This window comes from Urocitellus parryii, chromosome 2 (assembly GCF_045843805.1).
Source record: "Urocitellus parryii isolate mUroPar1 chromosome 2, mUroPar1.hap1, whole genome shotgun sequence".
In the NCBI taxonomy this organism is placed as follows: domain Eukaryota; kingdom Metazoa; phylum Chordata; class Mammalia; order Rodentia; family Sciuridae; genus Urocitellus; species Urocitellus parryii.
This window is the reverse complement of record NC_135532.1, coordinates 34,045,176-34,063,349: the sequence shown is the minus strand read 5'-3', so window position 1 is coordinate 34,063,349 and position 18,174 is coordinate 34,045,176. Positions and strand designations below refer to the sequence as shown.

The 18,174-nt window shown below is 38.6% G+C and overlaps 1 pseudogene; it reads left to right on the top strand.

Moving 5' to 3' along the window:
• The first annotated feature begins 1,609 nt into the window (after positions 1-1,609).
• On the top strand, positions 1,610-2,044 carry LOC113196707 (NOP protein chaperone 1 pseudogene; annotated as a pseudogene).
• Positions 2,045-18,174: the final 16,130 nt, after the last annotated feature.

Here is an 18,174-nt window from a genome sequence, read left to right as displayed (position 1 = left end):
TAGTGGGAGGCAGTTAGGTCTTTCTGGATGCTACTTTTGGTAGGGGTTAACATAATTTTTGTGGTACCCTAGTTGGTACCCATAAGAGTGGGATGCTATAAAAGTTTGACCCCCCAAGTTTCTCTGTGGCCTCTTGTCTCACCATGTAATTTCTCACTCTTTCTCTCATACATGCTGCCAACATGATGCCATCCTCCATGATGTGATGCAGTGGGGTGAGGTGCCTTGCCATACTGTTTGGACTTTCCAAACTGTGAGATGAATAAACCTCTTTTCTTGTTAAGTTCCCATCTTCAAGTATCTTGTTACAACAATGGAAAACAGAGAAAGACAATTTCCTTCTCAGATTTCAACAAAGAAATGGAGAAGTCCTATGATAAAACAAAACGGAAAAAAAAATTTAAACAGAATGGATTAAACATAAACACTTTTATCTACTCCCTCACAAATTGCTGTTTAAAGGAATTTTTAAAAAAAAGAAACCACAGGACAAAGATAACAGGAAATAAGTAAAGAGCAGACACGAGAGATGGCATGAAAATTTTGGAAGCTGTAGAGCCAAAGAATGAGTAATATTTAAAATTTCTAGACCAAAGAAAGCAGATTTAAAATCTAGCCAAAGGATAAAGCCAGAAACAGACCAATTTGAACTCTTAATCTCTGCAAGACTCAGAAATGAAGGCATCAGATATCTCTGAAGTTAGAATTCTATCATGAGGAAAACTGTTAATGTAAGGTTAGAAGGAAGACTCTATCAGACACTTAAGGTCTCCCAACATTTCTCCTAAGCTTTGTTAGGATTTCCCTGGAACATCTTCTTCAGCAAATTAAACAGAAGAAGCCAAGAAAGAGAGCGGTTTATACTTCCATGAAGCAGGGATGCTAAAGAACTAGGGAAACAAAGAGGCCTCTGGAATTCTAGAAATGGAAGATCACCCTGTGATTACAGCTGCTGAGCAGCTGGAGAGCAGAACTGTTGCAACAAGAGACTGGAGGATTCCAGGAGGGACATCTTCAAGAAGAAAGCTACACGGATAGAATATTTAATGTGTTTGAACTAATTTTGTAGAAGAGTCTCAATTATGTTAGGGAGTTTGGTGATAAATTGTTGACAGACATGGAAAATTAAGCAAACAAAAAAAAAATTTCATCCATAAGTCTGGGTACAGCAAAAGTTGCTAAACAGAGTGTGTTAGTCAGCTTTTCTGTTACTGTAACAAGTAACTGAGAAAATTATAACTTACAAAGAGAAAATTTTATCTTGAATTGAAGTTTTAGAGATTGTAGTCCATGTTGGGTGGTCCTGTTGCTTTGGACCCACAGCAGCACATTATGTAGGTAGCATGTGGCGAAGCAAAGCCTTTTACTCCATGGCCAGAAAGTGAGAGGAAGAGGAAAGGGCTGGGGTCCTTTTATCCCAGTCAAGGGCATACTCCCAATGATCTGAAGACCTCCCAGCAGACCCCACCTATTAAAAATTCTACCACCTCCCATGGTGCCATGGGCTGGAGACCAAGCCTCAGAAACATGGGCCATTGGGGAACTTTTTAGATGCAAATGATAGAAGAAGGGTCACACTTGTATGCTGGCTGGGAAAGCATGGAGGTTCATGGAGAGCCTTCTGCAGGCTCCAACTCAAGCTGTTCATCCTTCACCTGGGACTGCTTGTGGGGTCTCAGTGTCCAACGAGCTGCTGACAGTGGACAGCAGAGGTGTGTGGGACAGGTTCCTCATCAACTCCAAATCTGTTTCCACAGTTTGGATAGAGAGGAGTCCATCCTTAGATCAAGTTCAGTCCTTTCTCCCCCAGATGGCCCAAGGGAATGAAAAACCAAGAAAAGAAATGACAGTTGCTCCATCTGGTCATTCCAATGTTGGAAATATTGGTGGGATGCTAGGAAAAGTTATACAAAAGGATGTGGCCTTATGTGCGGTGGGTCACTCAGATTCAAAAGAAATGGACAGTTCAGAAGAGAGTTCACAAAAGAATTCAGAGGACAGTTCAGAATCTGAGGATGAAGAGGGCAGCATTCCCCTTGGTTAGCATAGATAACATTAAGCTTTCTAATTCAGAAGGTGTAAAAGGCGATATTTAAGTTTTGGGTAGTTCAGCGAGGAAAGAAATGATGGAAGAAAGAACAAAAGAAAATAAAGACATTGATCTGAAAGGAAACAGTTGGTATCTATCTGTTAATTCTGTGAAACAAAGGTGGTTCACTGGCTAGTTGGCATTTCTGGAGCCTATGGTGCTCTTATGTGTCAAAAGAAAAACTTTAGACAAAGTTAATGGTTTGTTTGTGCCAAGAGCAGTTCATGAATTGGGTACTACTCAAAAGAGAAACGAAGAGATCCACAAAGCTCCAGTCTAGTGATGGCCAACATGGAAATAAAATAGAGAAATCATTTGATTGGCTACAATGAAGCATTTGCCTTATTTGGAGATGTATAAAAGGAACACTTTAGGCAAAGTTAATGGTTTATTTGAACAAAGAACAATTTATAAGTTGGGCAATGCTCAGAATGAAAAGGAGTTTAGAGAACTCCACTTTGTAGTGAGGGCAGACATGGAAATAAAATGCAGAAATAATTTGATTGGTTACAATGAGGCATTTGCCTTATTTAGACAAGTTCTGATTGGTTGAACTGTGATTGGCTGAAGCTCAACTGTTTGTGTTTGGCTAAAATTGTTATTTGTTACCAAAAAAGCCCTCCTAAATTAGATTTCAGCTTGTTTATGTACTGAAGTAAGTTGTAATTCATTACCTAGGATCTCAGAGTACTGGAGACAACCTCAGGATAATGGCCTCCTGCTTATTTAAGTTAGCGTAGGTGATATCAGATATGTTTTTGTTTCTCAGAGAAACCAAAATTGGCTTTTAAAGATTAGTAATAGATAGCATTTTGGCATTTTTCAAAGGTAGAATTGATTTTTGATCTTGTGCTAAAGAAATTTAGTGTTTGAAAGGCTTAATTCTATGCATGTTGATGAGTGAAATCGTTGGCATCTTCTTTTTCTTAGAATGGATTTCCAGAAATATTTAATTATTTTAGGGTAAAAATACAAATTGCCAAAACAAAAAAGAAAGAAGGATAACACTTGTGGTTCAATAGAATAATAGTCATATAGCCCTAATAAGATAAAATGAATATACTGATTCAAATCCAAACTTGTTAAAAATTTATAAGAGAGATGTGGAGATTGAAGGGAGAAAGCAATGTACACTGGAAGTGCCTATTATGTTATATTTCATTGACAGCAATAAATGATATCAAAACTAAAGGATCAAGAAACAGCAGGTAAGTGTATTACATCGACTGAATTTAGTAAATTGTAGAAGATAAGGAAAAGAAGTTTAAGGTGTCTTGTGCATTAGCTAGAAAAATGAAAACAAAATTTCACACAATAATATGGAATTTTGGAACATTAGGAAACAAAGGAAAGTTTCCAAAATCTTCCAAAGAAGTTTAAAAAAATTAAAGAAATCAGGTCTCATCCAAAGGTGATCGTATGTGAGAAAGAATGGGATAATGCATTGCAATTGCTATATTTAAGCCTGTGGTAGCACCTGATTTTTATATTGTGTTCTTTTTTATTTGAAAAATAAATAAGACTTCAATTTTAAAATAAGAAAATGCTATTCATTCGATGTGCTCACTTATTTGACCACAGATTACTTTTTAAATGGTTCTTGAAGAACAAATGATCTATGGATTTCATTTTGAGAAAAGCAGCTCTGAGAGGTGAGAGAAACAACAAAGCAAACCTTTGAAAAGGAGTAAATGTGCCACCAGGTCCTTGCAGGGCCTCCGTTTGTGTCGGTACTTAGTGGCATGGTGAATCTTCCCGGAGTTCAAGTGCACTGCCTGGGAAGAACTTGCATGGTTCTTTCCACTGCTTTTGGCCAGGTCAGCATCATTCTATGGATTTTTCTTGGGGTAGGGTGGAGATTTCTGTAAAACTTGATCTCACCCTAGCATATCTACAGCTGGTCTTTGATGATGGTATTCCGGGCACTCAAACGATCATCATTTATCAAGTAAATTGCCAAGTTCATTCCTTGGAATGTCTGTGGACTCTGGAGTCGTCCATTGCTTTGTGAAGATTCTGGTTTCTTGAATTTCTGCTGACATACCACAGTTCAGTGGGGGTTATGGGATTACAGGAGGTGGGAGGAAGAGCAATAACCTGATATCCCAAATGTATCTCATCAATGCCACTCTCTCTGTTTGGCATGTAATACTTGTATGAGAAGGGCCAAGAATAGACTTTCCTTTGCAGTTCTGTCTCATACTGAACTTATTCTCTAAAGTGTTTAAGAACTCTTTCATACGCACTGCCTTTAAGCCTGACCTCCTCCTTTTTATATTTGGATTCAAGTTCCTGATCTGACCCATCCTAAATACTGTGTGGCCTGAGAGATACCTTTTGGACACTGGTCTGTTATTCAATACGCTTTTTCACCTTTCGCAGCCTCATGTCACCCCAATTTCATAACAACCTTACTATGTATTTACCCAAAGCTTTGCTTGAAATGGTGACCACATGGAGGCCAAGGTAATGAATCAGCCCAGTTAGTAACCACTGATAGTCCGTTTTGAATGAATTTGATTGTAATGTCATAGCCCAAATTTCTCCAGCACATCCAATGGATATTATGTCAAATGGTTTGTTGAATTCCAGAATTATTTTAACTATCACTTTCTCTTCTGCTGGTCTAGTGATCCTTTCACTAAAAGAAAATGTAGATAATTTTATTTGACATCTTATATTAACATATTCTGGTTTCATAATCACCATTTCTTCTTGTGAATATTGCCTCACAAGCCATTCTTTCTAATACATTAATTTTAGAATTTTCCCTGAGACTGCTGTCAAAAGCAAAATAATCTACTTTCTTCATTTGAAAAAATTAAAACAGTATGTGGTCATGTGCTTCCAGCACTTCGCTGTGGTTCTTCAAACATCATTGACAGTGTTTCATGGATCTTTTAAAAAGCAGTTTCCATATTCTGGCACAGTTTGCTCAAACCACACTATTTTTAGCTCATCGTAGGCTTCAATTCCTACTCCATTTCCTTGTGATGACTATTATTCTACAGTCCTCATATCAAATCAAAACAAGGTGTGAGGACCATTATCAACTGCAAATGTACAGGGGCTGGTAATAATAGTCAATTCAAAGATAGCAATAAGGTATCTTTAAACCCAGTAGCTCTGTAATTACATCAAGCTTAAGTTGACTAAAGGTTTCTACTAAAAGACAAAGATGGTCATGCCGATTAAAAACCAAAACCCAGGGCTGGGGTTGTGACTCAGTGGCAGAGTGCTTGCCTAGAATGCAGGAGGCACTGGGTTCCATCCTCAGCACCACATAAAAATAAATAAAGATATTGTGTCCATCTATAACTAAAAAAAAATGTTAATAAAAAATAAAATAAAGATATTGTGTCCAACTGAAACTGAAAAATAAATATTAAACAAAAACAATAAAAAAACAAAACCCAATTATTTTCTACTTACAATCTGACATTTAAAAATATAAGCACACAAAAAGGTTGATGGTAAAAGTGTGAAACAATAAATATACTTATGCAAATGCAAAACAAAAAAATGCAAGTGTATTAACATCAAATGAAGTAATCTTGGAAGTCATTTTTAGATTAAAAGGAAGATATTTTATGTTGAACAACTCCCCAGAAAGATAAACCGATTTTAAATCTGTATACATTTAACATATAATCTCAAAGTAGATAAAGCAAAATTTGAATAGACAAATCTAATAAAACAATAAGATTATTTAATACAACTGCCTCATTAACTAATAAAGAGTTCTTGACAAAATTTCCTTAAAAATATAGCTGTGAAGAAACCAATTAACAAGCTTGAACAAACATATATCAAATGGCGCGCCCACAATTTCCAAATAAACATTGTTTTCAGGCACATGTGCAACATTTACAAAAACACGACAGATCATAAAGTGAATCACATGAAATTTAAAAAAGCCTAATAATATAGACTGTGTTCTGTGTTCTCTAACCATAGCGAAATTAAGATAGCAACCAATAACATAAAGCTAATTACAATATTCTCATATGTTTAGAAATTAGGAAATAATACTTCTAAATAACCCATGGGTCGTGGAAGAATGGAAATCAGTAAGTATTTTAACTGAATTATAATGGAAAATATTTATTGACTCATTTGGGATGTAATTATTGCTGTGCTGGGAGGAAATTTATAACCTTAAATGAACATATTAGAAAAAAAAAAAGAGAGTCTGACTATAAATGACTTTGGCATAGAAATAAAGAAGTTAGTAAGAGAACCAAGTTAAATCTAAGGAAAGTAGTAGGAAAGAAAACTAGGAACCAGGGATTCGGAAGGTGGTGGTGTGAGTCTAGGGAGCAACCCTCAATTCTTCCACATCCCAGAAACGAACCAGTGAAACAACAGCTGAACAGAGGGCTGGATGACACAGAAACACTTTAAAACTCAATATTGGACAGCGTGAGACTTGGAGGGACTTGAAATTTGGTTATTGGAGCAGAAAATTAGGAGAGATTCCTTGACCCTGAACCATGAGCAGGGTGGGGTCAGAGGGGAGGGGTAACAAAGACAGAAAGAAGGAGAGGGAAAGCCTGTAGTTTACTTCCTTAATGACCACGAAAAGGAAAACAGACAGGAGCACAAACACAGTGAAGGACATCACACCCTTCAGCCTATATTTTTGGCAGAAAACTGTACTGAGCAGGGCAGCCATTTTGTAGGGTCCACAATCAGTTTGCCTAGAAGAAATAAAATCAATACAGCTTCTCCTTACCAACAAACAAAACCAGAGGGAACACTACTGAAACAGGTTATCTCTGTAATCCATCTAGAAGGGATTTTGGAGGGATCCCTGCTAGCTGAAGGATACCAAAACCCCACCGGGTAGTTGCAGACTTCAGACAAGTGGAGTGCAGCTAACCAGAGAGCAGAAAGCCCCCAGGGAATGCTAACCCCAACTCAGAGCTTCAGAGCTCAGGCAAAGATGAGTCAACAGACACTCTGCCCCAGTCACAGTGATGGGTAAAATCTCAGCAAGTTGCAATAGCCAGAGTGGAGGCTTCTGCACCACAGGCTGCCCATAGAGAGCCTGCAGCCATTGGCCCCACAGTGGTAGACAGCCACCAAGGGCTTGGAGAGGGTCACACTACAAATAAGTCCTAGTGGAGAGGAGCAGGTAAGTAGTGATCCACAACTGCCAATCATACGAGCTTGGACAATGGCTAACTGACACTCTACCTAAGTCACAAGGATGGGTGAAACCCCAGTGATCTGAAGCAGTCAGGCTAGGGTCTTTTGTGCCATATACTGCCCACAGAGAGTCTGAAATCACAGGGCCCACAGTTGCAAATAGCCACCAAGTTCATAGATAGGGCTGCTACAGAGAAGCCCCAGCAGAGGAGAGTGGTGCTCAGTCAGCAGCTAGCAACAGCCTTCAGCCCTGTACCCTGCACCCCCGCACTCAACAGAAACAGCCAGCAGATGCAGCACCCTCCAAACACAGACTTGGACCTCTGGGCTGAATAACAAGCACCAGTTAGGGAGAAAAAGTATAACAACCAGAGAAATAGCTCCTGTGCCCCAGCACCTCTCTGAGCATCCACAGCTGTGAGTCCCAGAGTTTCCAGGTAATGTAATTCTGGTTCAGATGCATGTACCCAGAAAAGCCATTTCCTGAGTATAATCCCAAGCAGGCAGTTCAGAACCCCAGTTCATAAATGACAGCAGAATACCCCACAAAGTGGCTTACAAAGGAGCATCCCACAGACACCATCTACCATACAGTGCGCCCAAATATAAGCCACTGACCTGCCACCTGCGGACTCCAGAAGGAGCAGCAGTCCTCCACCCTCATGGTCCACCCAACACCATTTCAAACATGCTACCATACCTTTACCTAAGATGGCTATACCCACAAACACTCTAAAATATACATGAGGGAGCCACACTGAATTTGACAGAATCAGTGTAACAAAGAGTTGGTTCTTTGGAAAGTATACATAAGATTGATAAACCCTTAGCTAAACTACCCCCACCAAATAGAAATAAGACCCAATCAACAAAATTAGAGATGCAAAAGGGGACATCGAGTTTTCAAGATGATGGACCCGAGGGAGGCAGCATTCTGTGCTGCTCTGTGATCCAGATCTCACCTAGTTGGAATACTGCATCTCTGAGAGTGTTGGAGGACCCCTATCAGCTGCTCTCTGCAGAAATCACTGGTGCTGTGACCCTGAGCAGGGCTCTGCGCCTCAGTGTTCGATCCCAAGCCTGAAGTTCCAGTTCATGCAAGATTTGCCGAGCACCTTAGCAGAATCACCTATCAACACATCTGCAGATGGCCAAGACTTCGCTCTGCTCCCATGCAGGTCATTCAGCTATTACCTACCCACAGCACACCGCCATCGCCCAGCTCCCCCAACCTTACCAGACACCCCGGCGCTGAAAGCAGACCTCTGCCATCTTGGCTCAACATTCTCGCCATATTAGGTGAGGGCAGTTCCCAGATCAGGTCTCCAAGGGCCAGTGGATTTTCACAGAAATCACCAGCACTACGACCACCCTCCCAGAAATCAGGGCCTCTGGGCTTCAGTAAGTCTCCAGACTCCAAACCCAAAGCCTGCAGTTCTAGCTCACGCACGGCTCCCCAGAAACACCTCCCAGCACCTCTGCAGAATTCCAGACTGCGCGCCGCTCCCACGCAGGTCACTCGGCTCTTCCTATCCACAACACAAGGCCATGGCCCAGCTCCCCCTACATCACCATGAAGCCAAATTTAAAGACAGGTAGTCAGTGTAGTTAGGTAAATCGGGTCGAATATCGAGTAAGATCCAAAATGGAGGCCATGTTGAGAATGAATTCCCGGAAAAGCAGAACAACTCTTGGAATATTAATGAAGTCCAGGAAAAGCCCAAGGCCCAGAGCCCATCCCAAAGAAGTGTTAATGAAGATTACTTCTTTGCCCCACCTGTGCCCCACCCCTCGGGCCTTCCCACCTACATTCCATCACTGAAAGAACTATAAAAAGGGGAGACAACCGCACTTCCAGGGATTCCACCTTTTGGGTCCCCTTCTTCCTCCTGGAGAAGTCTTTTCTGCTGTCCTTTTTTTTTTTTTTTTTTTTTTTTTTTTTTTTTTAAAGAGAGAGAGAGAGAGAGAGAGAGAGAATTTTAATATTTATCTTTTAGTTCTTGGCGGACACAACATCTTTGTGTTTGTATGTGGTGCTGAGGATCGAACCCGGGCCGCACACATGCCAGGCAAGTGCGCTACCACTTGAGCCACATCCCCAGCCCTCTGCTGTCCTTTAATAAAGCCTCTACTTTCCACTCTGACCTTGCCTCGGCGTGCTTCTCTGGTGTTATACTTCAACATTGGGGAAGCAAGGACTTGTCACTGGCCAACAGCGGTAACCACCAGACACCCCGGCCCTGGAAGCAGACCAACTCCATCTTGGAAAACCTTCCTCGCCATTTTGTGGTGGGTGTGGCTATCAGATGGGATCACCATTTGAGCAGGTACCTGATTTCCAAATTCCTCCCCCCTCCCCAACAGTGTTAACTCGGGACAGTGACCACCCAACACAAGATCAGCTCTCAGTTGGACAGGAGTGCAGTGCCAACAAGGCGCTGCCCACCTGGTGTGAGCCTGAGGGTGAGAGGTCCCGAAGTTGGGACCTGGTAAATAAGAGAGGGGAGGGGACTAAAGTCTGGAGCATAACAGAGAGATCAGGATTTGGGAAATCTCCAGGCAAGGGAGGGAGACGATACTGGGGGCTCAAGTCAGATGAGTGGTCACAAAAAAAGACCTGTGAGGTGCTATTTCCCTGCGGGGACTGGTGGGCAGCACTCCCCACTTCCAGACGCTCCACACCAGGTCCAGTCTTCACACCCTGGTTACCTACACCATCCTGAGGGCAGAGACGCCTACTGGATGAGACAACCCCACCTACTGGATGAGAAGAGGAAGAAACGGATCTCTAAGAGTATTTTACTTTTTCTTTCTTCCTTTTTTTTTTCCTCTCTTCTTCCTTCTCTTCTACCCTTCTATCCTCTGGCCCTCACATTCCCAACATATGTAAAACCAAGAACTTTTCATGAAATAAGATTTTGAGGACTGAGTCACCTGAAAAATATAATATAGAGAAATTGCATAAGCCCTTTTTTCTTCTTTTTTCTCTTTTCATTTTTTCTCTTTTTTTCTTTCTTTCTTTCCCTTTTTCTCTTTCTTCTTCCTTCACCCTCCAAATTATACTATTTTAACATCCTGTATTTTTCTAAAAATATGTGCATTTGTTTTATGTACTCTACTATCTTCCCACATAATTGTCTACCCCAAATCATCTCCTATCTATTCTCCTGCTACTAACTCTCTTCACTAGATTTCTCCTTCACATTTCCTAAGATATATTAACTATATACCCTCACATCTCCCCTCAACATATCATCCTACACCTGACCCCCAGTTCATTGCCCACCGCCAGGAACTGTAAACCTTTTTATAAAACTACTGATTATATTTTAAATAATATTTGAATCCAACATTTCTGGACATTGAGACTAAACTGTAAATGTCTTAATAACAACAATTTGTTCATAAGTGATGGATGTATTGTTGATCTTGAGATCTGTTAACATTGTCCTTCCCCCACAAAGGAGAGACCTTGAAACCCTATAAGAGCACTACAAATCTATAGGGTAAAAACAATAACACACCAGATCCACAGAGCTGGAAAGACACATGAGCAATATGAAAAGACAAGGGAAGAAAGTACCACAAACAAATCAAGACTTCAAGCCAAAGTTAATCAAAAGGGATAAAGATGGACATTATATACTGCTCAAGGGCACCATACACCAACAAGACATAACAATCATAACTATATATGTCCCAAACAATGGTGCAGCTATGTTCATCAAACAACTCTTCTCAAGTTCAAGAGTCAAATTGACCACAATACAATAATCTTGGGTGACTTTAACATACCTCTCTCACCACTGACTAGATCTTCCAAACAAAAGTTGGATAAAGAAACTACAGAACTCAATAGCACAATCAATAACTTATACTTAACTGACATATATAGGATATTTCAACCTGCATCAAGCATATATACTTTCTTCTCAGCAGCACATAGATCCTTCTCTAAAACAGACCATATGCTATGCCATAAAGCAACTCTTAGAAAATACAAAAAAGTAGAGATACTACCATGCATTTTATAATGGAATGAAATTAGAAATCTACTACAAAATAAAAAATAAAAATTTCTCCATCACATGGAGACTAAACAATATGCTACTGAATGAACAATGGGTCACAGAAGACATCAAGGAGGAGATTAAAAATTCCTAGAGGTAAATGAGAACATAGATTAAAAAATTCCTAGAGGTAAATGAGAACATATCAAAATCCCTGGGACACTATGAAAACAGAACTAAGAGGAAAATTCATTGCATGGAATTCATTCCTTAAAACAAGAAAAAGTTAACAAATAAATGACTTCACACTACTTCTCAAAGCCCTAGAAAAAGAAGAACAAATCAGCAGCAAAAGCAGTAGAAGGCAAGAAATAATTATAATTAGAGCTGAAATCAATGAAATTGAAACAAAAGAAACAATTAAAAAATTGACAAAATGAAAAGTTGGTTCTTTGAAAAAAAATAAAATTAACAGACCTTTAGTCACACTAATGAAGAAAAGGAGAGAGAGAACTCAAATTACCAGCATAAGTAATGAAAAGGTAATATCAAAAGAGACACTACAGAAATACAGAGATAATTAGAAATTATTTTGAAAACTTATACTCTAGTAAAATAAAGACAATGAAGGCATCGACAAATTTGTTAAGTCACATGATTTGCCCAGATTGAGTCAGGAAGATATACACAATTTAAACAGACCAATATCAAGTGAGGAAATAGAAGAAGCCATCAAAAGCATACCAACCAAGAAAAGCCCAGGACCGCATGGATACACAGCCAAGTTCTACAAGACCTTTAAAGAAGAACTAATACCATTACTCTTCCATTTATTTCAGGAAATAGAAAAAGAGGCAGTAATTCCAAACTCATTCTATGAGGCCAATATCACCCTGATCCCAAAACCAGGCAAAGACACATCAAAGAAAAAAAACTTCAGACCAATCTCTAATGAATATGGATGCAAAAATTCTCAATAAAATTCTGGCAAATCAAATCAAATATAAAAACATACCAAAAAGATTGTGCACCATGACCAAGTGGAATTCATCCCAGGAATGCAAGGTTGGTTCAACATACAGAAATCAATAAATGTAAAAACATTAATCACATCAACAGACTTAAAGATAAGAATCATATGATCATCTCAATAGACACAGAAAAACATTTGACAAAATATAGAACTCCTTTATGTTCAAAACACTAGAAAAACTAGGGATAACAAGAACATATGTCAACATTGTAAAGGCTATCTACACTAAGCCTCAGGCTAACATCATTATAAATGAAGAAAAATTGAAGGCCTTCCCTCTAAAAACTGGAACAAGACAGGGATGCCTTCTTTCACCATTTCTATTTAACATAGTTCTTGAAACACTGGCCAGAGCAATTAGACAGATGAAAGAAATCAAAGGGATATGTATAGGAAAAGAAGAACTTAAATTAACACTATTTGCTGATGATATTGTTCTATACCTAGAAGATCCAAAAAACTCCACCAGAAAACTTGTAGAACTAGTAAATGAATTCAACAAAGTAGTAGGATATAAAATCAACACCCATAAATCAAAGGCATTTCTGTATATCAGTGACAAAGCCTTTGAGAAGGAAATGAGGAAAATTACCCCATTTACAATAACCTAAAAAAAAAAAGATACTTGGGAATCAACATAACAAAAGAGGTGAAATATCTATACAATGAAAACTATAGAACCCTAAAGAAAGAAATCAAACAAAACCTTAGAAGATGGAAAGATCTACCTTGCTCTTGGATAGGTAGAATTAATATTATAAAAATGACCATACTACCGAAAGCACTCTACAGATTTAAAGCAATTGCAATCAAAATCCCAATGACATTCCTCATAGAAACAAAAAAAGCAATCATGAAATTCATCTGGAAAAATAAGAGACCCAGAATAGCTAAAGCAATCCTTAGCAGGAAGAGTGAAATAGGTGGCATCACTAAACATACTTTAAATTATACTACAGAGCAATAGTAACAAAAACAGCATGGTATTGGACCAAAACAGGCTGGTAGACCAATGGTACAGAATAGAGGACATAGAGACTAACCCACAGAATTACAATTATCTTATATTAGACAAAGATGCCAAAAACATGCACTGGAGAAAAGATAGCATATTCAACAAATGGTGCTGGGAAAACTGGAAATCCATATGCAATTAAATGAAATTAAACCCCTATCTCTCACCATGCACAAAACCCAACTCAAAATGTATCAAGGTCCTATGAATTAAACCAGAGACTCTTAGTCTAATAGAAGAAAAAGTAGGCCCTAATCTCCATCATGTGGGATTAGGCCCCAACTTCCTTAATAAGACTCCTATAGTGCAAGAATTAAAACCAAGAATCAATAAATGGGATGGACTCAAACTAAAAAGTTTTTTCTCAGCAAAAGAAACAATCTGTGATGTGAACAGAGAGCCTACATCCTGGGAGCAAATCTTTAGCCCTCACACATTAGATAGAGCACAAATCTCTAGGGTATATAAAGAACTCAAAAAGCTAAGCTCCAAAAAATAAATAACCCAATCAACAAATGGGCCAAGGACCTGAACAGACACTTCTCAGAAGAGGATATACAATCAATCAACAAATATATGAAAAAATGTTCATCATCTCTAGCAATCAGAGAAATGCAAATCAAAACTACTCTAAGATATCATCTCACTCCAGTCAGAATGGCAGCTATTATGAAGACAAACAACAGTAAGTGTTGGTGAGGATGTGGGGAAAAAGGTACACTCTTACATTGCTGGTGGGACTGTGAATTGGTGCAGCCAATATGGAAAGCAGTATGGAGATTCTTGGAAATCTGAGAATGGATCCTTCATTTGACCCAGCTATCCCTCTCCTTGGACTATACCCAAAGGATTTAAAAACAGCCTACTACAGGGACACAGCCACATCAATGTTTATAGCAGCACAATTCACAATAGCTAAACTGTGCAGCCATCTTAGATGCCATTCAGTTGATAAATATATTTAAAAAATGTGGTATGTATACACAATGGAATTTTACTCAGCAACAAAAGAGAATAAAATCATGGCATTTTCAGGTAAATGGATGGTGTTTGAGAAAATAATGCTAAAGTGAAGTTAGCCAATCCCCCCCAAAAAAAACAAATGCCAAATGTTTTCTCTGATATAAGGAGGCTGATTCATAGTGGGAGAAGGAGGGGGACACGGGAAGAATAGATGAATTCTAGATAGGGAAGAGGGGAGAGAGGGAAAGGGAAGAGGCAGGGGATTAGCAAGGATGGTGGAATGTGATGGACATCATCCAAAGTACATGTATGAAGACATGTATTGGGTGTCAACCTACTTTATATTCAGAGATATGAAAAACTGTGCTCTATGTGTGTAATAAAAATTGTAATGCATTACGCTGTCATGTATTTAAAAAAATAGAATCAATTAAAAAATAGAAAAAGGGATATCACCACAGATATTTCTGAAATCCAGAGGGTCACTAGGAATTATTTTGAAAATTTATACTTCAGTAAACTGGAAAATCTAGCAGATAATGACAAATTTCTAGATATATATGACCTACCCAAATTGAACCAAGAGGATGTGGAAAACCTAAACAGACCAATGTCCAACAATGGATTGAGGCAGCAATGAAGAGCCTTCCAACAAAGAAAAGGAGCAGATGGATTCTCAGCTGAGTTCCACACCAAACCTTTAAAGAAGAGCTAATTGCCAGTCTTCCAAAAATTATTCCATGTAATAGAAAGGGAGGGGATACACTCAAATTCTTTCTATGAAGCCAGCATCACTCTGTTACCAAAACCTGACAAAAACACATCAAGAAAATAACAGAATAGAATTCCTGATAAATGTTGACACAAAAAACCTTAACAAAATATTAGCAAACCACCTTCAAAAAAACATTAAGAAAATAGTTTGTCATGATCAAGTTGGTTTCATACCAGGGATGCAAAGTTGGTTCAACATATGCCCATTAATAAATGCAATTCACGCTGATCACCGGCACATCAGGCCCAGCGGCCTGCTGAGGGGCGGAGCCGCCACTTCCCTTCGTGCATGCAAGTTAGGTGGAACTCTGACCACCGGCACATCAGCCCCAGCGGCCTGCTGAGGGGCAGGCCCGCGCCCTCCCCCCGTGCCTGCAAGGTAGATGGAACTCTGACCACCGGCACATCAGGCCCAGCGGCCTGCTGAGGGACGGAGCCGCCCCCTCCCCCCCGCACCTGCAAGGGAGTTTTTTCAACTATACAAGAGCAATATAAATAAATAGAGGGAAAATTTCAAAAACACAACAGTTTCACCAAGCAGAAAGTAACTTGAGCAGTATGAAAAGACACGGAAAGAAAGGACCACAAGCAATGCAGGTCAACTCAACTCTAGAAGAGGTAATAGCTGCAACAGATGGAATGTCAGACAAAGAATTCAGGATATACATGCTTCAGATGATCTGGAGTCTCAAGGAAGACATGAGACAGCAAAATCAGACAATAAAAGATCACTTTGACAAGGAACTACATAAACAAATCCAGGAAGTAAAAGATCAATTTCACAGGGAGTTAGAGGTAATAAAAAACAAACAAATAGAAATCCTAGAAATGCAGAAAGCAATAAACCAACTTAAAAACTCAATTGAGAATACTACCAGCAGAGTAGATCACTTAGAAGATAGAACATCAGACAATGAAGACAAAGTATTTCAACTTGAAAAGAACATAGACAGCTCAGCAAATCTGCTAAGAAACCATGAGCAGAACATCCAAGAATTATGGGATAATATTAAAAGACCAAACTTAAGGGCCATTGGGATACAGGAAGGCACAGAGCTCCAAACCAAAGGAATAAACAATCTATTCAATGAAATAATACGAGAAAACTTCCCAGAATTGAAGAATGAGACAGAATCCCAAATCCTAGAAGCCTACAGGACACCGAACGTGCAAAACCATAAGAGATCCACACCTAGACACATTATAATGAAGATGCCCAACATACAGAATAAGGAGAGAATTTTAAAAGCTACAAGAGAAAGGAAGCAGATTACATTTAGGGGTAAACCAATCAGGATAACAGCTGATTTTTCAACTCAGACTCTGAAAGCTAGAAGATCCTGGAATAACATATTTCAAACACTGAAAGAAAATGGGTTCCAACCAAGAATTGTGTATCCAGGGAAACTAAGCTTCAGGATAGAAGATGAAATTAAAACCTTCCATGATAAACAAAAGTTAAAAGAATTTGCAGCTAGAAAACCATCTCTTCAAAAAATCCTTGGCAAAACATTACAAGAAGAGGAAATGGAAAATAACAATGAAAACCAACAGTGGGAGGTAGGACAGTAAAGGGGGGAAAATAATCAAAGAGGAGAACAAATCAGGTTTAGTAACATTAATAAACAAATATGGCTGGAAGAACAAACCATATCTCAATAATAACCCTAAATGTTAATGGCTTAAACTCACCAATTAAGAGACACAGGCTAGTAGAATGGATCACAAAACAAGACCCAACAATATGCTGCCTACAGGAGACACATTTGATAGGAAAAGATATACATAGACTGAAGGTGAAAGGTTGGGAAAAATCATATCACTCATATGGACTGCAGAAACAAGCAGGAGTGTCCATACTCATATCAAATAAAATAGATTTCAAGCCAAAGTTAATCAAAAGGGATAAAGAGGGACACTACATACTGCTCAAGGGAACCATACACCAACAAGACATAACAATCATAAATATATATGCCCCAAACAATGGTGCAGCTATGTTCATCAAACAACTCTTCTCAAGTTCAAGAGTCTAATAGACCACCATACAATAATCATGGGAGACTTCAACACACCTCTCTCACCACTGGACAGATCTTCCAAACAAAAGTTGAATAAGGAAACTATAGAACTCAACAACACAATTAACAACCTAGACTTAATTGACATATATAGAATATACCACCCAACATCAAGCAGCTACACTTTTTTCTCAGCAGCACATGGATCCTTCTCAAAAATAGATCATATATTATGTCACAGGGAAACTCTTAGACAATATAAAAGAGTAGAGATAATACCATGCATCTTATCTGATCATAATGGAATGAAACTGAAAATCAAAGATAAAAGAAGGAAGGAAAAATCATGCATCACTTGGAGAATGAACAATAGGTTACTGAATGATCAATGGGTTTTAGAAGACATCAAGGAGGAAATTAAAAAATTCTTAGAGTTAAATGAAAACACAGACACAACATATCGGAATCTATGGGACACATTGAAAGCAGTTCTAAGAGGAAAATTCATTGCTTGGAGTTCATTCCTTAAAAAAAGAAAAAACCAACAAGTAAATGATCTCATACTTCATCTCAAAAGCCTAGAAAAAGAAGAGCAAAACAACAGCAAAAGAAGTAGAAGGCAAGAAATAATTAAAATCAGAGCTGAAATTAATGAAATTGAAACAAAAGAAACAATTGAAAAAATTGACAAAACTAAAAGTTGGTTCTTTGAAAAAAATGAATAAAATCGACAGACCCTTAGCGATGCTAACGAAGAGAAGAAGAGAGAGAACTCAAATTACTAGCATACGGGATGAAAGAGGTAATATCACAACAGACACTTCAGAAATACAGAAGATAATCAGAAATTATTTTGAATCCTTATACTCCAATAAAATAGAAGATAGTGAAGGCATCGATGAATTTCTTAAGTCATATAATCTGCCCAGATTGAGTCAGGAGAATATAGACAACCTCAATAGACCAAGATCAATTGAGGAAATAGAAGAAACCATCAAAAGTTTACCATCTAAGAAAAGCCCAGGACCAGATGGGTATACAGCAGAGTTTTACACAACCTTTAAAGAGGAACTAATACCAATACTTTTCAAGCTATTTCAGGAAATAGAAAAAGAGGG